We start from the raw sequence: 21,979 nt of genomic DNA on the forward strand, positions 1-21,979 counted from the left end.
TTATCATTAAGTGGGTCCTTATGAAAATCTGTTTAGTTATTAAAAAAATCTTACGTTTAAAGAAAATGTATAATTATAAATATTTCTTCAATGTTATATTAATGAAGTTTTATTCATAATGTTGATATCATATATTGGACATCATAGAGGATCGCAGAGTGGGCGCTATGCGGGAGGCCGAAAAGCAATGGGGGAACTGTGTCCTGGCAAACTCAGTGACAAAGGGGGATTGCAACCCCTGTAAATGGTTATGGTGGCCCTGTAAATGGATATAGTTGTCCTGTATATAAGCGTGATAGCTCTGCAACATACAAACTAAATTGGGAATATAACCCCTATACTTAGTTCACTGTCTGTCCACAAGAAGTCGAAGGCATGAGTCAGAGCTCTGCACAATCTGACGATGGATCAGGCGAAAGATGTTAATTTGATTCTTGCTTAAAAAGCGAAGTACTGTAATGCCCCCTGCTGAGTACACAATTTACTGTCACAGTAAATGAGCCCTTTCACAGTTACAGATTAATAAATTCTCCCTGACATGCGCTTCTGAATCTTTAATGGGCGCTAGTACCCGAAGGTACCCAACTTAATTATTTATTAGATAGAAAAATAAATTTCATACTAATTATAATACTTTTATTGTTTAACATTAAAAAATAAAATGACAAAGACGGTTGCTTACATTTTCGAATAAAAAGAAAACAACATATTAAGTAGCTAATAAAATTACGTTGGGCACAACAGATACAAAAGTTCATTTGTTAGGAGATAAAAATAAATTTAGCTAGTTCAGTATTCGTCGGTTCGCATGAAATTCAATATCCTTCAAGACTTCTGAGTGAAGTCGTACAACATATTAATCGTGCCATAATTCCAAGAAAACTAGAGGCTTTAGGATTATTCAAAGGCGATACATTTAAAACAATTAGGATAATCAAACAGCAGATGATCACTACCTCAAATAGTGCTATAATTCGGTGACGCGACTGCTCAGGATTCAACATAGCATATAGTCATACCTGAAGATTTGATGATATATGGTTTTAGATAAAGCCCCAATAAAACCATTACTCTCAGAGCTTCGCCGAAGCTCGGGCGTATTTTCCTCGCCAATTTGAGAGACGTAGCGATGCTATATAATATTTAAAATGTCACGTCGGCAAGGCCCGACGCGACAACACACACAATCCACAAGATGGCACATCGAAGTTTTTTTCTCTTCCCTTACAAAATTAATAGCGTCTATAACCAACAATGTCTTTAAAAGATCCGCCGATCTATCGGCCAATCACCGGCCTTGAATTAAGCATTTAAAAGATATTGCATTTAACATTATTAACATAGAGAAAGGTTGCGAAGCTCAAAGCAATTATCCAAAACAAATATAGAAGTTAATTATCATGAAAGATATAGAAATTTGTGACAAATAAAAATGTAAACAAATACTGAAAAACATAAATAAATTATTTTAAATTAAAATTTCAGTGTTCTGTGATCTGATGTAGTATCACAGATGCCGCTCTCGGCCTTAATTAACACAAAATTGCACAAAATTTGGTTTAATTCAGACGTACCAAAAATTTTAATTTAAACACTGAAACATGACAACATCAAACGTTGGTAGCACTGTGATGACGCGACAGCTGAAGAGCTGTAACGACTCTTGCCATCTTTATTTCCGTCTTCGGAACAGGCAGCTGCTAGCTCGTGACGTCGGGGAAACTGACTTGCAGTAGTGCAAATGCACTTTGTGAGTTTGTTCACATGTTGCCAGCTTATTAATTACTTCTTGACAGAATTCGTCAGTCTCTTGGAGGGATTTCAAATTTTTCAGAATTTTTTTCAAGTTTTCATTTTCACAAAATTGATTAAATTTGACAGGAGCTACAATGAATTCCTTTGGCTTGCTTTCTGGGAGCCATCCCCGGTCTCAGGCGAGTTCATTCTACTGAGGTAGTCTAGTCTGCCGCAGAGTTCTTGCTTCCTTTTATGTGACAGATGTTTATGTCGAACTCTTGTAGGAGTAAATACCACCTGGTCAGCCTGCTGCCAAACTCTCTGCCTGCTCTTAGACAAGTGAGGGCCTGGTGGTCAGTGAGTAATTGTATTTTCTCACCTAACAACAGGTCACGAAACTTCTGCAGGGCCCAGATGATTGCTAGGGCTTCCTTCTCGGTTACAGTATACCGTCGCTCCACTGTGTTTAAAGTACGGCTGGCCATGGCCACAGTTTTCTCCGTGCTCTCGTCGTCTAGTTGAGCTAGTTTACAGCTTAGCGCGTAATCTTAAGCCTCTGTATACAACAGGAATTCACGACCTTGCACAGGATGATTAATAACATGTTCACTTAAGAACAGCTGCTTCAAATCTTAGAATGCAATTTGTTGTTGTTCATCCCGTTCCAGGAAACATCTTTCTTCAACAGCTGGAACAGTGGTAGTGCAATCTTCGCCACCTGGTCGCTATAATTTCTATAAAATCCTACGACACCTAGTAATGCTCTTAACTGCCTTATGTTCCTGGGCACAGGGAATTCTTGAATAGCCCTTAGTTTTTCCGGCGCAGTTTTAATGCCTGTCGGAGTTAAAATGTGTCCGATGAAAAGTAGCTCTTCTCTGCAGAACAGGGATTTATTAATTTTCACTGTCATGCCAGCTTCCTTAAGTTTAGTGAGTACTCTGTGTACATGCTCTAGGTGCTCACTGTATGTCAATGACGTAATGAGTTTGTCATCCACATACGCCCTGGCAAATGATGCACATTCTGGCCCTAGTGTTGTAGCCAGGCACCTAGTAAATTCCGCCACTGCGTTACATAAACCGAACGGAAGTACTTGAAATGTGTATTGCTGATAACGAAATAAGAATGCAGTGTATTGACAGGATTCCGGTTGTAATGGTATTTGCCAATACCCGGAGGACAAATCCATGGTGGTCAAATATCTTACACCTTGATACAGTCGTAGAATTTCATTAGTGCAGATAGGGCTCTCACGATCTTTTATAGTAATGCGGTTTAGTTCTCGTGCGTCCAAACACAGGCGTACAGTTCCGTCCTTTTTGCGTACACAAACAACTGGGTTTGCATGTGGACTAGCCTCCCTCTTGATGACCTTCCAGTCCAACATAAGCTGTAGGTAGTCAGTCGCTTCATTGAGATACTTAGCTGGAATGGGGTAGGTCTTCCTGTGAAAAGGTTCGCCGTCCTTCACCAATATTTAGGCCTTGTAGAGGCAATTATAACCAGGCTTCTCGATAAATACATCTTGATGTTGACGTAGTAATTGGAGTAGCATATATTTCTGTTCGCTGGTTATTGTGAGAACGTCTTGCACTGCGAGTTGTAACTCTTCCCATGACGCAATGGAATCGTTGCTAGCCTGTATACTGTGTACTTGAGGTGGTATATTGTTCAGTCGTAACATGCCTACAAATTCACCTGTCACTTGCCACTGTCCTGTAGTTATAGTGGTGGGTAACCTGCATTCAGTGGGTGATACAGTCCACTTGTCAAAATTCAAAACGATGCCGTACTGTGTCAGAAAATCAGTACCTAAAATTAAAGTTTTTGCTAGCCCTCTTACCACTAATGCTGTGATGTCCTTGGCCCGACCTAGGCCGTTGATGTGCAGCAGAACTTGCCTATTTACAGCAGGGCTAGATCGCGATGTAACACCTATTATTTTAATGCATGGCACAGGTATGATGCATAGTTTCTGCCCATGCTGTAATAAACAATTGATAAAATCTTCGTTGACACAAGATATTTCTGCTCCGCTGTCTAACAAAACATTAACAGGTTGTCCGTTAACTTCTAATTCTAATTCAGGACAAACAGTGTTACATTTAGGCAAAATATCTTCAATTTCCTCGCTGTACAGAAATTCGCGTTCACTTTCTTTTAGTAGGACTGTAGCGAGCAAAATTTTATACGTCATACAGTTATAGTTTGGAATGCGATAATTTACCCCCATGTCTGGTTCCTGGATTAATGGTGGGGGCGTACCACCACTAATCCCAATTAGTTTAACGCCGTCTCATTGGCTTGGCTAGCCAATGCGGCGCTATATGCTGAGTTTGATAGCTGCTGTTGCTGCAGCTGTCGTAGTTGATTGCTGTTGGGAGGAATTGGCGTTTGCCGTGCAAAGTATCCTTGTTGATGCCTTGACGCGGACGGGAGGAAGTTGAGAGTGGGGAAACTCGTCGCGCTGTTCGCTCACTGGACGGCTTCATCTCCACTGGGAGGGAACACCAGCTGTTGCTGCTGCTCTCGGCAATCGGTATTGGTACCCCTGACGTGGTGATGTTGGTCGCCCTTCTGGGTACTCGTACCTGGGAGGCCACTGTTCGTGTCCCTCGCCGTGCTGTTGTTTCTTGTTCCGGTACAGGTTATGGCTCGGCTCGTCCTCCTCGCTGCAGGGACGATTCCGCTTTTCACTCCAGCCGTTAGTTTTGTGCGGCCTGTGCTGCCGGTTATTCCATTTTCCGGTATGGTGAAATTTCCAATCAGCGGTGTTGACGTGTACTTTTGGCTGGTCACGTTGCCATTGTTGATAAAGTGGAGGTGCCTTTTGTACCGGTGCTTTCTCGTGCTCCGAGCTGCTACCACGCGCCTGCCGCTCTAACCTGTCGAAAGCTAATAACTGTTCTCTGAACTCAGTTATGTTTGAAAAATTCCTCCCTGTTAAATGTAGCTGGTACCTATGAGGTAATTGTTCTAGAAACATGTAAATAAATTCCTCATCATTCATAGGTAGGTCTAAGTACCTAGTATGCTCAAACATGCTTGAAAGATAGGCTTCAAGGGACTTGTTTTTCTTTTGATCAAATTTTTCACCATGCAGTCTGGCTCTCAGGTTTCCCTGTATGCGTACACTCCAAAACTGCTGTCTAAACTGAGCTTGGAAGTCAGCATAAGTGTGGGTAGATGGTTGTATAACCTCCCACCAATAGTATGCGTGTTCGCGGAGGGTGGTGTTCATGATTTTAATTTTTCGTCGTTGTTCAGCTTGAACATGGCCGAATATTCCTCAAATTTTTTTAAAATCCTCATCGGGTTCTCATTTTCCCCTCCAGCAAACCGTGGCATGGCCTCGGACCACTGTCTGGCCGGGTGCTGCATAACAGCCACTTGGTCAAGTACAGGAGCTGAATGTGGTGTAGCAATTGGGGAAACAGACTCTGGCACATTAGCCATAGGCGCAACGACGGTTGTATTCTGTTTATCTAGTAGGTTGTCTAACCTAAGGGTGAGCATTCTGTTTTCTAACTGCCCTACTTGCTCCTCCAATTGGTTTCCTAATTCATCCTGTTTGCGAGTAATATTTGTAATATGATTGTGTATCTGTTGGTTACGATGCTCCACTACTTCATTTATCTCATCCAAACCACAGTGGTTTTGTGCAGCCTGTTGTGCGACTTGTTCTAAACGTCTAGAAATACTGCTTACCTCCTCTTGTATTTTCTGAGTAGTGTCTAGAGAACTGTTTTGTATTTGGGTCAGCTTTTGTTCGGTGTGTGTTTCGAGTATAGCTACCCGGCTGGACACAACTGCTACACTGTCAGTAACCTCCTGCAGCTCTAATTTGAGGTTATTCTCTAAGCTGAGGATACTATGCTGTATTTCCGCAGTGTTAGAATTTAACATGTTCAGTTGCGTGATGTTAGAATCTAACCTGGAATTGAAATCTTCGCTCAATTTTGCGATGTTAGAATCTAACCTGGCATTCATTTGTGCAGTGTTAGAATCCAACCTGGAATTGAAATATGTGCTCAATTTTTCAGTGTTAGACTTTAGATCCGCGCTTAACTTTGCGGTGTCAGCACTCATAGTATCTAGTCTAGACACAAGGCACTGAAACATAGTAGCTACATCCATGTTGCCACTGGTTGTAGGAACTAAACCTGTATTTTCTAACTGTTCCCTGGGCTGGCTATTTTCAACATCCTCTAGGTTATGTGCTACAGGAATGGAGATAGTGTCGTCTTCGGACATGCTGCTGTCCCTAGAACTAGTGTTGCCTTTGTTTTTACTCCTCCCTCTAGTGTTCATGTCTTGAAATTATAGAATAATGTTGTACAACAAAATAATCGAGCCCCACGTTGCGTGTGTCACTCTTAATCTGTAATGCCCCCTGATTAGTACACAATTTACTGTCACAGTAAATGAGCCCTTTCACAGTTACAGATTAATAAATTCTCCCTGTCATGCGCTTCTGAATCTTTAATGGGCGCCAGTACCCGAAGGTACCCAACTTAATTATTTATTATATAGAAAAATAAATTTCATACTAATTATAATACTTTTATTGTTTAACATTTAAAAAATAAAATGACAAAGATGGTTGCTTACACTTTCGAATAAAAAGAAAACAACATATTAAGTAGTAGTATATATTGGCCGGTCCGGAAACAGGCGCCAGGCGGTGGTGGTGGTGTCGGCATCCGCCATCTTGGATTCTGACGTCACGGCGGCCATCTTGGATTGTGACGTCACGGCGGTCATCTTGGATAAGCGTAACAGGACACAGCGTAACGGGACATAACGTAACGGGACAAGTAGATCACGGCGGCCATTTTGGATCCGCCATCTTGGATCCGCCATTTTGGATGACGTAATTGTGTGTTCTAGAAAATTTCGGTGATGTGTTTTCCGCCATATTGGATGATGACGTCACCGTTGCAATTTTCGTTACGGCCGCCATCTTTAACTTTTTTATTTATTATCCGATTTTAACGATTTTTTTTTAAAATTTATAAAAAAAATTAAATAATAAAATTTTAATAAATTATTAAAAAAAAATTACTTTTTCGACACGGAGCTTGGAGTCCTCGGTTCGAACCCGACAGAGGCAAAAAAAATAAAAATGGCGACCGATCCTTCCCCCGCGGTGGCTGGAGGCAGAATGACCCCCACCACTTTTACCAACGCATATACGAACATACCCCCCCCCCCACCCTTTTTTAATTTATTATTTTTCATCGTAATAACCTCCCCCCACCACTACTCTTGTATTTTTCCACTCCCTCCCTCACTTTACCGTCATTACCACCCCTACCCTCCTCCTCACCCCTATTCTACCTTTTAGAGTATAAATACCAGCCGCAGGACCCGGGAAGCCTTCAGTTTTTGCCGTAGCTCCCAGCCTGAAGGAAAGACGATGTTTGCTTGTTGTGGGAGCGGAGCAAAGATCTTGACGGCCATCTTAGCATATGGTAAAGTGCGCACGCTTGCAGCACTGGATAAGGAGACGGAGTTACCTTATCTACCAAAGGAGTTTCTCCTGGTCTACGCCCCTCAAGAGATAAGATACGTCTACAAGTTCCTGCCGGTGTACCTGCAGCTAGACCCAGACATCCAAGACTGCCTACCATGCACCGAGTGCGACAAGGATATGTCGTCCGTGCCCGACACGCCGCACATGAAATCGCGGTGCAAGAAGCGACGAGATGCGTGGCAGCGGCAGCAGCAGCCTAGCTCCTGAGTGCCAGGGGTCACAGCTGTAAGCATCCAGACGTCCCGGTCTCCGTCAAGGCCAGCCTCACAGCCTTGTAGTGTCAGCTCTCCGGCCTCGCAGCGCCATCCTCGCAGAGCCAGCATCTTAGTCACGTCACTCCAGCCTCGCCGTATGTGTAACTGTGAGTAATGACAATATGACACTCTTTCTTGTCAACGTCCAGTGTCTTACGTTCCAAAAGGGACCTGTAGTGAAGCAACTGTCCGTGACGTCCGTCATTGGCGGTGACGAAGTCAAGACTAGCGAATACATCTTTAAACCGCCGTGTGACTGGACTAAGCTAGACAGAAAGTCACAACGCGAGAACCGTCGTCTAACCTATGAAGTGAACGGACTCTTGTGGAATGACGGTGATGTGGACTATGAACAACTTACATCTGTGCTACGTGATCTCGTCGAGGCGGAAGACGACGTTGTTTACGTCCTTGGTAATGAACAGAAACATATTGTGAGTGATTTGTGTAGTGCCAATGTAATTGACCTACGTAAACAAGGCAACTGTCCTTCCTTCAAAACACTGTTAAAGATGTACGGAAACCAAATTGAAAAGTGTGATAAATTTTATAATGGTTTCCACTGTGCACATTGTAATAGTCAGTTACTGAAGCTGTGGCTATATGAGCATCCTTATTACTACAGTGATGTTTAATTTTTCTATTCCTTATTGTAATTGTAAATAATGTTTCCAATGTCATCGACTGATGTGAGGGGTGATGGAATTATGTAAATAAAATATATATAAACCAATGTATTTGTCTGTTTTCTTTTCACCTTAATTTCATTGTATTTTTTTGTAAAGTCTATTAATTATACTCTTTCTAAAAAAATTAAAATATAATAATCACTATTACTGTTTTCAACAATTTTCATTCCAAACATACATTATAAAAAAAATTTCTCAAGAAAAAATAAATCAGCAAATAAAAAAAACAAGGGTATTAGTATTATAGAAATAAAACTCAAAACAATTTTTTACAGATATATATATTTTCGTTAACATATACATTTAATTATTTCCATATTTTATTTGACATGTATGCATGTGTGTAGATTCGCAGGTCTCTTCCTCTCTCTCCCAGCAGCCCACGCTCGCCCCGTCGTCTCTCTCCATCTCACCAGCTCCCCGCCCCACACCGAATCTCTCTCCATCTCAGCAACTGCTCACCTGCTAAATACTTAAACAGAATATTAGTCATTTAAACAAAAAGCTTGCATCGCAGCTCTCTGTGTTCGGAACGGGCTGGAGACCGACACCGCTAAACAGGCTGGTCGCGCACAAGCCCCTTGCCTCCATATGCAATATACGTCACATATGTAGTCAAGTACTTATGAACAACGTCTCTATTTAGCCGTGGCCCATTACAACGATGCAAGCCTACCAGAAAGAACTACCACATGATACAATGACACAAAGCACGTGCTTAAACTAGCATATGAACACATAGCAATGCTGAAATTGCCCAGTAACAACGATGTATCAACGCCGAAATCTTGCATGTCATCGACTGCGGAACCCAGCGGCGTAACAGTCCAACGTTGACACACAACGCCGAAATCTTGCATGCCAACGACTGTGGAACCCAGCGGCGTAACAGTCAAGCGTTGACACACAAAGCCGAAATCTTGCATGTCATCGACTGCGGAACCCAGCGACGTAACAGTACAGCGGTGACACACAACGCCGAAATCTTGCATGTCATCGACTGAGAAACCCAGCGGCGTAACAGTCCAGCGGTGACACACAACGCCGAAATCTTGCATGCCAACGACTGAGAAACCCAGCGGCGTAACAGTCCAGCGGTGACACACAATGCCGAAATCTTGCATGCCAACGACTGTGGAACCCAGCGACGTAACAGTCCAGCGTTGACACACAACGCCGAAATCTTGCATGTCATCGACTGCGGAACCCAGCGGCGTAACAGTCCAGCGATGACACCATCGACATGACACCACCGATGTAAGGAGCCCAACGTCATGACCCCATCGATGATAGGAGCCCATCGTAGTGATCCCATCATCATGACACCATCGATGTTAGGAGCCCATCGGCTTGACACCATCGGCGTAAGGAGCCCATCGATGCATAAAAAAACGCATTGGTGTAAAAAAAAGCATTGGTGTAAAAAAAACGCATCAGTGTAAAACGCATGAGTGTAAAACGCATCGGTGTAAAGCGCATCAGTGTAAAACGCAAGAGTGTAAAGCGCCTCAGTGTAAAACACATCAGTGTAAAACGCATGAGTGTAAAAAAACGTATCGGTGTAAAAAAACGCATCAGTGTAAAAAAAATTCTTGCATCACAAACCAATGTAGATGCATAAAACCACCACTTCCCTCCCAACCAACCAACCAAAAAACGCAGCACCACAAACAACGAGGATGCATAAAACCACCACTTCCATCCCAACCAACCAACCAACCAAGAGGGCGCAGCACCACAAACAACGAGGATGCTTAAAACCACCACTTCCATCCCAACCAACCAACCAAGAAAATGCAGCACCACAAACAACGTGGATGCAAAACACCACCATCCCAACCAACCAACCAACCAAGAGAGCGCAGCACCACAAAAACATCGTAGGTGCAAAACACCACCACTTCCAACCCAACCAACCAACCAAAAAACGCAGCACCACAAAACAACGTAGGTGCATAAAACCACCACTTCCATCCCAACCAACCAACCAAGAAAATGTAGCACCACAAAAACATCGTAGGTGCAAAACACCACCACTTTCAACCCAACCAACCAACCAAAAAACGCAGCACCACAAAACAACGAGGATGCTTAAAACCACCACTTCCAATCCAACCAACCAACCAAAAAATGGAGCATCGCAAACAACGAGGATGCTTAAAACCAACCAACCACCATCCCAACCAACCAACCAACCAAGAGAGCGCAGCACCACAAAAACATCGTAGGTGCAAAACACCACCATCCAACCCAACCAACCAACCAAGAGAGCACAGCACCACAAATTAACGTAGGTGCATAAAACCACCACTTCCAACCCAACCAACCAACCAAGAAAATGTAGCACCACAAAAACATCGTAGGTGCAAAACACCACCACTTCCAACCCAACCAACCAACCAAGAGAGCACAGCACCACAAATTAACGTAGGTGCATAAAACCACCACTTCCAACCCAACCAACCAACCAAATAAGCACCACTAAACAGTGTGTAGGTGCATGAACAAAACGAATCGCACCACGAAACAGTGTGGAGTGCAAGAAATCAAGGAAAAATAGCACCAGAAGACCAAAAATCTAGGTGTAAAAAAAAACAAAAAAAGCACCACAAAAGAGTGTGGGTGCAACAAAATTACAACGAGCGGACTCAGGAAACCAACGATAAAAAATCCATCGACGAAGGCTATGTACACCAAATCAACAGAGACATGGGTGGCTACCAAGTGGCAAACACTAGTCCCATACTCGTACATCACGGTACAGATTCCCGTCAGGGTCTTCTTCTCGGCTACCGCAGCAGAAGCCTGGGACCCCGACAGAGAATCCCGCGCGAAACGTACGAGCACAGACACCAGTTTCAACATTTCATGTTATTTGTTCAGTTGCTTTTTTCGTGGAAGGAAAAAAATACCTTTTTGCATAAATACTGCGGTATGGTTAAAATAACATTAACCATTGTACCCATATGGTAATGTGTGTATACCATCATCGCATACTATGCGTTTATCATCATGCCATGAGAGTGATATTTTATTTGAGCATTCTGTGTATAATGTCATTTGGTGCGACCGTATGGACCGGACTTGCGCGCGCTTTGTTGCGTGTTCGTCCAGGACCTCGAGGAAATCTTCAAATGTAATTTTATTTTTTACCACGCACTTTTGTATTCCTTTTGCTCTCTTTGTAATCGTTTCCCCATATCTGTATGTATATAGCTTTGCTCGGAGGCCGACAAACTCCTCCATCGTCACCCCATTGCACTCGTCCTTGAATTTGCCCACCACTTTTTTATTGGTGGGCGAGTAGCAGGGGTGACCAATGGGATACGCGCTCGTGTCAAACACGCTCATGAGCGCAGAGTCGTCGGCCAGGTCCTGGTAGAAATTGCGCGTCTTGATTTCATAGATGAAACTGTCCGTATCCATGTACGCCAGCGAAATGTTGTCCTTATATTTCTGTTTCATCACATCATAGTGGAAATTATACAAGAGTGTTTTGGACAAGTCCAGGACCGAGAACCCCGCATATATAGGGCGGTCAAGATATATTTTCTCATGTTGGAGTTTTATTAGCGATAGGTCTTCGTCCAAAATGGTTCGGTCCTGGAACGCTGGCTTGGAAATAACCTTTCGGAGCCTCGCCTCGCTGCATACGAGCTCCATACGCTGCCGCTTGAATTTATTTTCCATGAGCTTGCCAAAGCAGGAGTTATTTGCCAGCTTGAAGAATTCCTTCTCGCAATCATTTGTAGCATGTTGTCTCATAATCGTATTTTTTTCAATATAGGACTTCATCCACGCACGCTGCTCAAATTGAAGAACTCTATGAATTTTCTTTATTTGCAGTCCGTGCTGGAGAGCTTGCTTCAGGTTTCTATAATGAATGATGTAATTTTCCTTATGCTCGAGAGTTGTCATTAACTTAGTTTGTCTCGTGCCGGGCGGGCACTGGCTGATGGGCAGGAACGGCAGGTCCTTATGTTCCTCGTGGAGGGCAGACGGATACTCTACATCAACTTCTAGGATGTACCCCATCCGCCCCTCGTCAGGTATCGTCATCACGTCGATATCAACGCCCACCCACCTGAAGCTTCTGACTGGCAGCGGCAGCGACATGGCCCATCCGTAGAGGTTGTTGGCGTCCAGATAGAGTATGTGCTTCGACGACTGGCTGGGATCGTAGGTGCGGGGAAGGCAGACGTTGTTGGCCTTGCAGTGGCGCTTGACCACTTGTGCCACCCCACCCCTGATCCCAGCCTCGATGAACATATACATGTCATAGTCGGTTATAAGCTCTAGTCGTACCTGCGTCTGTTTCAACATGGCGTCGAACGTGAACCCTGGGGAGCTGACGTAGTGGCTGCAGTCAAGCCCGTACGTGTCGAGACAGAGCTGACGAAAGTTCTCGAAAACGTCTGCAAGAAGCAGCACGTCCGTCTTTAAATATACGTCGCTGTACTCGCCCAGGGTCACACAGCCGAACTTGTTCCACACTGCCTGCGCATGACTGTATTCTGCATCACTGATATGGGTGTCATTTAACATATTGTAAAAATCTTCCTTTGCAGGCAGTTGTGGCTCGTCCAGTTTCTCCCAGCTGGAAACATAATCATAGGGGAATATACCCTTTCTCGTGACGAGGGACATTTCTTCTGGTGTGAAATATTTCGAAGTCTCTTTGAATTTGTCGGCTGGCAGGTACGACGCGAGGGACGCCAAGCTTCGTGCCATGAACCTGAATGTGTCGATAAACTGTACGGAGAATTTGTTGCCCAGACTTTTCGAAAATGTTATCATTTTTTCCTGCGTGTGGGGGATTATGAATATTTCCTTGTTGTCGTAGCCCAGTTTCTTGATGATAAACTTCTCGTCGTAGCTGAGGTTGTGGAAGTACACAACAAGCTTCTTGGGCCGCCTGCGCAGAAGATTGCAGCTGTTGCAGGCGGCACCAAGGTACTTTCCACTGAAGTGGTCGTGGTCCTTGACATTATAATTTTCCATGGTAAATACTGTATTACAGTAGCAGCACTGTTGGGCTGCGGCGAATCTGGCATTTTCTTGAGCCGTCAGCGGCGTCATGGGCAGGCTGGTCTGGTATATTTCCTTCACCTGATTCCCAATATCGACTATGTCCTCCACGAATTTTGCTTCAGCATCGGGCCCCCTGTATAGCATCGGCTCTTGTGGCAGCGAGGCGGTGAGCGTGGCTGGGATCACGCTATTGTCGACCTTTACATGTATGCAATAACTGTATGCTTCATGTTTTTGATATGCATAGGTGCTTGATTGCTGGGGGTCCGGCTGGCATGATGAGATGGGTACTAGCAGGGCTTCAAAATCCGCATAAACGACGATGGGCATCTTTGTCATGTGGTGGTAATTTTTAAACTCCATGACAGGTGGCTTGCCGTTCTTGTCAGCTTTAGGCATCTCGACGCGCACGGGAGCATGGGTGCTGCAGAACTTTCTGTGCGCGTCGAGACACTGCTGCCCTGACAGTCCCGAAACATGAGGCCTCTCATCATAATACGTGAAGCATCTCTTGCAGACATGGATTTTGTGGTCATGGGCAGTGATCTGAGGCCTGACGAGTCTTGAGAAGTTCTTAATATAGCAGAAATGAGAGTAACCATTTTCGTTCGACAGAAGCAGGAGGTCGAAATGATGACGTTTTTCTTCCTTCCCCACACGCACTGGCGCGATCTTGTCGTTCTCATCAATGTTGTAGACGTTGACAGACACTTCTTTGTTGTTTCGCTCAAACACTTTGATTTGGCGGAGGGGGGTAGGGAACTCGAGTCCTGAAAAATCAAATTTTCCCTCCAGGTCGTGGTAGCGCTTGTCGACTCGGCGAGAATTCTCCCCCTCCACGTACTGCGCCAGTATGGCCCACTTGAAGCACTCGTTGTCTTCCAGGTTCATGGGATTTATGCATGCTTCACGGTTCTTGATGACAGCAGGCAGATCAATGTAGGAGGAGACTCTAAGAAGCACTAGCTTGTTGAAGCGGAGCTGAATTTTCTTTACTGCAGACAGAGTCCACCCCGAGCCTTTACTGACATATTCGTCTTCCTCCCTACATATTTTCGCAATGCATTCTGTTACTGCCTCTTCAATGTCGCTCTCTTCGTAGATGGGTACATTCTTCGTCTTGAACGCCCTCTTGTCTACACCTTCATCGAAGGGAGCGGGCTTGGCATAATCGCATTCAAGCCATACATTGAACTTCACTGGGCCATTTTCACGTACTTCCTGGGAAATGCGATTGATCAAGTTATTTTTCATTTCGCCCAGGTACGTGCAAATGTCTTTGGTCGCACCATTGTTGACTGCCACTAAGGTCTTTAGGTTGCGGCGGAATGCACTCTCCGCCTCCACGAACCCGGTACCGCCTGCCTCCAAGTCAACCTGAGCCTGGTCAGGCGCTTGCGCCTCCAAGTCTCGCTGTGCCTGGTCGGGCACACTCGCCACGTATTGCGGACGAGTGCTGGGGCCGGGCTGTTGCAGGCCGGAGGTCACGTCTACGCACCGTCTCTTGGGAGCCAGACCCTTGCACGTATTGATGTGCGTCAATAGATTGTCTTTGCGGGTAAACTCGCCCTGGCATGTAGTGCATGTAAATGCAATGCGCTCAGGGTTGAATGAGCACTGGCTCTTCTCGTGGCGTCTGGCATCACGGCTATATTTGAATTGCTGCCCGCAGTGAATGCACCTCGAGCCTGTGCTGTGCTCGACGGTGCCCTCACACGTTCTCATATGGCGGGCCAAACTGTCCTTGCGGCTTATTGTCATACCGCAGATATGACATTGGCTTGCTGTATTACAGCCAGGATTAGCTGCGCAGATGCGCTCATGCCGTCTAGCACTATGGCTAGCGGAAAACAATTTGCCACAGTATGCACACCCATTCCCTGGTGACGGTGCACATACCTGAGATGACACAAACTGGCAGGCTCCCGATGTCGAGGGCTGGACGGCTCCCGATGTCGAGGGCTGGAGGGCTCCCGATGTTGAGGGCTGGCCGGCTGCCACGGGAACACCAGACGCGGTCCTCTTCATGATGGACTCTGTAACACCAACGGAAAAATTATAGCAACAAGAACATCATAATTATCACACACACACACAAACAAACGTGCATAAATACAACCACGAGCGCGCACACACACACACACAAACAAATAAACGTGCATAAATACAACCACACACACACGTGCATAAATACAACCACACACACACATACACACAAACAAAATACATGTGCATCAATACAACCACACCTCCACACAAACAAAATACACTTGCATAAAGACAGCTACACGCACGCAGAAACAACTACACACGCATAAAAATAATTAAATTCCACTTACCAGAAGAACACAGGAACGACTCTGTGTGTACTGCACGCACGCACAACGAGGAGGGCTGGAACGTCGTACAGCACACTGTAACCTGTAACATAGAAAAGAGACCACCTGGCTTAGCACTCGGAATTTTTTTTCAAGACAGCGCAAAGACACTGACGTCAAAATTTTATGTTTTATGTACTGACCGGAATCGAAGAGGAACGGTGCAGGACTCCAGAGGGCAGACAGGCGTTCTCCAAGCGGATCACACTGGGGAGTAGCTCGACGCAAGGAGAAGCACTGAATACCTGCAACACATACAATATTTTTTTACGAAATATACTACAATAGTAATTTACTCGTATTTCTTTGGTATATTTTTGTATTTAGTTTTTTTAATTTTTTTCTATTTTTTTATGAAACAAATTTATTTTTTCTATTTGATTATGATAGCAAGTGCGCGTGCATCAGTTATTTATTTTTTTGAGCCAGGCGAGGGGGCAGGCAGGCCGACTTGGGCGCCCCATGCGGCGGTGCGCGGTAACTAGCCAGACGTAAGCTGCAGGGCGCGGCGGAAACATCGCTCCGTGCACGGGTGGCCAGGGAGCGCGGGGGGTCGGTAGGGTCCACACGCGGCGTTGATGAGGGGGGGGGGGGACAGTCCGTCCAGGAGGAGGGAGGGTAGCGCACCTTGGGTGGTGGCTGAAGCAGGGAGGGGGAGGACACGCTCTGCGCGCGCTGCCCGTCGGTAGGACACGGGTGTGCACGGCATCCATCTTGTTTCGAGCTAAGTCGATCATGCATAAATAATAACTAACATGTATGCCAGGGAAAACTATTATTTCAAGATGAAATATACTGCAACTGATGGCACTAATAATTTCGACTGAAAAAAAATTGTAATAATCACAACTGTAAAATATTACTACTGAACCTAATGCAGGCTCTAAACAGTTCCACTCGCACACATAATCTAGGCAGTACCAATCTTAGACGTGAAAAATAAACATACTCACAAATTTCTTAAAAATTTTTGGAAAACAGATGATTACTATGCCTAGTGCGTACTTTTATTTTCCTACGCTCTCTCTGCCGGCCGGCTGGCCGGGGAGCCGGCGCGGCGGGCGGTACGTCAGCCGTGCGCGCTCGCTCGAGTGTTATCACCACGTCACGTACTAGCTGGCTCAGCTCCGGCCTTCACCCAGTGGCCAGCTGTTAGGCTTGCTGACTGAGCGAAGGATGCAGCGAAGGCATACACACACACACGCGAAACCATAATGTTAAAATAAAATAAAAAATTACAGTTCAAAACAATTTCAAAGTTAAAATTTACGAAAAAATTTCAAAGTTGAAAACGTTCGGAAAAATTTCAAAGTTGAAAACGTTCGGAAAAATTTCAAAGTTAAAAACGTTCGGAAAAATTTCAAAGTTGAAATTTACGAAAAAATTCAAAGTTGAAAACGTTCGGAAAAATTTCAAAGTTAAAAACGTTCGGAAAAATTTCAAAGTTAAAAACGTTCGGAAAAATTTCAAAGTTAAAATTTACGAAAAAATTTCAAAGTTAAATTTACGAAAAAATTTCAAAGTTACAATTTACGGAGAAGTTGTACTTACCAAGCTGCTGGAGTTGTAGAGACGGGAAGTAAAGCTGGAGAACTCGAACGCGATCATACGGTGACGGCGGCAAGACCAAAAGTAAAGCCCCCGACGTCTCACACGCCAATTTATAGGTAAATTCCCCCCCCCCCCCTTGGACACAGGCTCCAGCCAATCAGGTTCCGCGAAAACTGCAGCATGGTCAGCACTATTTTGAATTAATGGGAGGGATGAGGGAAAAGTGGGAGGAGCGAATGTTGCGGGAATCAGGAGGGGGCAGGAAATGTTGACTGTTTGGTGGAGGGGATACTCACTAGCCAATCAGAATCATTCAGCTCCTGGCAGGTGGAAGAGTTGCCACGTGAATCGACATGCTCCAGACGAAATAATTACCAACTTATTGAAAATTTATATATTATGACACTTTATAGATTAGGTTATTTTCATCACTTTCATACTTAAATAATTTACTGAAAAATATCATTTGTTTTTAATTTTATGCTTACTTTTTCAACAGCAAATTATTAATTTATAAACGGAAGGATAAATAAATAAGTAAAACACAATACAATAGTTTTTAATTTTTTTATTACTTCAAAACATCTAACAAGGCAGAGAGTACAGAACACAGGGCGGTGCGAATGGTTTTTACAGAATCAAATTCGTAACAGTCCGTAGCATTATCACTGTAGATCTGCGGCGTATCGACGCTCAATCCACGTTTCTTGATGCTTCGGCGCCGAGTTGCTGGTTCGAGTCTGGGAGAGGGCCGACGAAGAGTCCTAGTCTTGAGTTCAGGTCTGGACAGGTCGCTGCGCTTCGTAGCGACGAGTTTGGACAGGTCGCTGCGTCTCGTAGACACGGGTTTGGACTGCTCACTGCAGCCCGGGGTGCCGGGGTCGATACCGCTACAGTCTTCTGACGTGCAGTCGGATGCGTGTAGAGTTGTGCCGAGAATTTCTTCCTTGGTGCATGGAAGAACGGTTGTTGGTCTGAGGTTAAACACGACGCACTTTTCCGCTCCGTAACAGTTTATTTGTTTTGTGATGGCTCATAACTGCGTGGCGAATGAGCCATTAGGAAATGCAAGACTCCGCCGTAACATATTTCCGTATATGTGCGTAAATTTTCTTCTTCGTCCAGAAAACTGTATTCAATACAGCTGTAGTCTGGTTTCGCACTCAGGTACTCGGTTTCCGGCTGGAATGGCGTCATCGTGTCCGAACGTAAACTGATTGATAGTGCTCAATTTTCGAGCTATTTATACTAAAATTACAATTCAGGTGTGCCAATATTTGACCAAAAAAATCGGGTTTGCCAATATTTAAAAAATAATTATTCCTGCTGCGCGTGCCATTTCTGCATTAGCTGCGAGTTTGTACAGGCACAGACATGTTCAAACTTGTCGTTTGGATGCTTGGCTTCGTACATTGCACAGAGTTTGCGCAGGGCAGGACAGCCGTAGTCGGTCTGTATATCTACGATTTCAGCTGCTCCGACGTCACACAGTTCTCGTAGCCATTTCTTCTGTTCAGGTCCGGCAACGTAGATTATTTCGTTTTGCAGTAGTAAATCTTGAAGTGTGTTTTTCACTTGGTGGTACGGAATTTTTCCTTCGTCCCACTCTAGTCCGTGATAGTATTTACATAGCCATTCGTTCGACCGTTTACTTTTTTCGTCTAGTAGTTTCCAAGGATACGGGGGGCGGAAGCTGCGGGTTCGAGTACGGCCGTCATAAGTGACGGCAATTTCCTTGAGCACGAATCCATTTTGGCTCTGGAACCCCTGCATGTTACAGTACATCCTGAAACCAACTGATGATGGGATGGTACATGCAGACGTATTTATATCTAGTTCATTATTTTCACGAGACCTGAAAACGCATCATAATTAATTACTCTGTCGTGTAGGATTAGACAGAACGCCGTTGTGAGTGGCGGTACGTCATCTTTCGTGGAAATTTCCAATCGGCAATCAATCATAGAACTGCGAATCGATTCGTCTTGTTTGCTCACGTCAAATACGATTAGCGGAGCTAATGTTTTATAGGTGTCTGGACCAGGGGCGTAGCCAGGGGGGGGTTTTAGGGGTTCAAACCCCCCCCTTAGCAGCAAATTTTAATTAAATTTCTTATTCATCACTCAAACAAATTTCATATTAACAATTAATAAAAATTTACCATTACAATATTTAAATTTAAGTACCGAAAACAGCTAAATACCACTATTTTACACCTTAAAATCCAAATTTTCCCGGGGGGGGGGACCCCCGGACCCACCCGCTTTAATACGGGGGGGGGGGGGGGGTTTGCAGGCTTCTTAACACCCCCCATACACAAATCCTGGCTACGCCACTGGTCTGGACTCAGGATCGGGTGCGATTCTTGTCCGTGGTACGAAGATTGGAACTGCGTGTACATGTGATACGGCAAGGAAATACCGCCATTTTCAAAATCAATGTTCATGTCCACGTACGGGTAACTTTCGCTGTTTAAAAATAATTTTACATTTTCCATAAAACAGTGGTCAAACACCGATCTGTCAGTCTTGAGGTTCATTTGTCTGTCTGTCTGCAAAGCTAATATTATATATCTAGGTTTTTCCGTACTGCTCGACGTCTTGACGACCCAGTGATTGCGTCTATTCTGGGTCAGTAAGGGGCACGTTACGAGATTCCAGCTCCTGAACGCAATTTCGACCGTCTTGTCCTTTTTGACGTAACTTAAAAGTCTGACTCTTTCCTTCGTACTGACGGTTATGTGCGGAACAAACCACTCGGTGCTCGTGACGGTGACTGCGACCGGCTGGGGGTCGTTCCCGGGTGCTCCCACGACGGCATTCAGGTGCGATGTCGCTAGAATTAACACCAGTTCTTGGCGGGCTTGAATTAATATTTTCTTGTAATCCTCCACGAAGCCGAGAAGCATCGAAAGCGGTATGCTAACTTCGAATTTTCCAGATTCGTAGATGGGAATTTTGAAATCGGGTTCCATTCCAAAACCCGCGATTTTGGTCGCGCTCAGGTCGTTCGGTGTTAGAGACAGGTAATTTTTCATCGTGGCAGTAATGCCCAAGTCCCACGATTCATCGATCGCAATATTATTCAATTCGAAAATAACTCGTTCGAATAAATGCAATATTCCGTTTCGACCGAAGTATGCAGTTGTCGGGTGCGTACCATCCGCTTTTGTCAGCGTGCCTCTTATACGAATAAACGACTGGCAGGGTAGAGTATATACGTCTTGTTTCTGTACCGGGATGCGTATTTCCCTACCGGGCATGTACGGCCCTTGGAGGTAGGGTGCGTAGCAGTGATATTCAAATTTATTTACATCGTCGCTAAACTGAGCTTTTTCTGACACGTTTAAATAATCTTCCATGCTTGTGAACTTTGTAGCCTAAACTGCGGAGATACTCAACGTTAAGAGGTGTTAGCACACCGCGGCCTCGCAACAGACTGGTCCTGGGTTCGTGTCGCTTCTTTGATTTATAGGTCTTGAAAATCAGTCCCATCGCTTCAAGTGTAAACGTAGTGTAATTTCTTCGTTTCTAAAATTTACTAGTTTATCGTTTTGATCGACAATGTCCACTACCACTTCGTGTACTGTTTTGGCGAGCACAGGGGCGTAAATGATACTTTGCGGTACTTCGACCAGTTTATATCCGGGTGAAACCGTCGGCGAAAACTCGTGTACCCTGTTGTTTAGTTTTCCGTCGAGGTACGTTCCACTTGCCAAATTACAGTTTATGCGTATTACATTTGTCGACATGATATTTACAGGTCGCGTGGAGACGTGCAAGGTCTTGGCTGCGTATATTTTCGGTTCGAATCCGAGCATGGTACCTATGGTGCCAGGTTTCGTAAAGTCGACATTTTCACTACAGTAAAGTTCGCACTGTAGCGTGTTTGGATTATCTCGCAATTCGAAAATTGTGTTTGGAGACAAGGCTTGCTTGATGTAATTTGTAATATCGCTCAACTCGTATGCGCCGGTAGGTATGGCAACTTCCCGAGCGGTTGTTCCATCACTTTTCAAGAAGCACATTTTGCAGTTTTCCTCGTCGATATTAGGTATGGCATTATAAGTTTGAAAATCTACGAGCCCGATACACCATTCTCCGACTAAATCCAGAGGCGGGTAGAATGTGGCTCGTAGCTGCGAGCTACGACCTGTCAATATGAGTGTTACGGACATGACTGATTGTTTTTCGCTACTGTACGTTTATTTTATATAAGAGAAAATACACTTGTTTTTCATACTTCATATTTGGTCAGAAATCTCAAGCACAAGTGTCCGCAATTTGTTTGATTAGGCCTCTGTTCCGTTTCGTAATTGTAAAACATCGTAGTGGTCCGACCCAGGTACTGTCGCAGTTCGGGCGGAGGGCGTAGATTACCGAAACTGTCGTAGTAAGTTGCTTTTTTTCCAGACTTTATGTACGCCACCCAGTGTGTGCCGCGACCCACCGACGTGTCTAAATTAATTATGGCGCACTCACGTGTCTTTGGCTTGCTGGGCAAAGTGTCTCGCATAAACACACCGCGGAAATTTGGTATTTTAAGTTTGCATGCGTACTTTATTAAATCTACGTTGGTGAGCGGTCGTTTCGGCAGGGAACTTAGGATTTTCTCTTTATACGTTTCTTTTTCATGCCTCGGTCTGATTTGTGAGGTCGTAAGTAGAGTCCTGCGCCGTTCTTTTTACCGATGGCAATGGCTTCCATGCTTGCATTATGTCTACGTGCTTCCTTTAATTGATTTTTCTGGTTCTTCGAAGTGTTGACCGCTCTAGCAATATTTGCCGCGGCTGCTGCGATC

At 44.6% G+C, this 21,979-nt stretch overlaps 1 protein-coding gene and 1 long non-coding RNA gene across 7 annotated transcripts in view; one reads left to right on the forward strand and one right to left on the reverse strand.

Moving 5' to 3' along the window:
• Positions 1-21,979, forward strand: part of LOC134533325 (glutamate receptor ionotropic, kainate 2-like) — a 406,907-nt gene that overhangs the window by 101,244 nt on the left and 283,684 nt on the right. The window lies entirely within an intron of this gene.
• Positions 15,592-17,238, reverse strand: LOC134533578 (uncharacterized). Its single transcript, XR_010075342.1, has 3 exons — positions 17,180-17,238; positions 15,772-15,873; positions 15,592-15,671 (listed from the first exon to the last, which is right to left on the reverse strand). It is a non-coding gene; the product is annotated as an uncharacterized LOC134533578 (long non-coding RNA).

The sequence above is a fragment of the Bacillus rossius genome, chromosome 6 (assembly GCF_032445375.1).
Source record: "Bacillus rossius redtenbacheri isolate Brsri chromosome 6, Brsri_v3, whole genome shotgun sequence".
Classification (NCBI taxonomy): Eukaryota; Metazoa; Arthropoda; class Insecta; order Phasmatodea; family Bacillidae; genus Bacillus; species Bacillus rossius.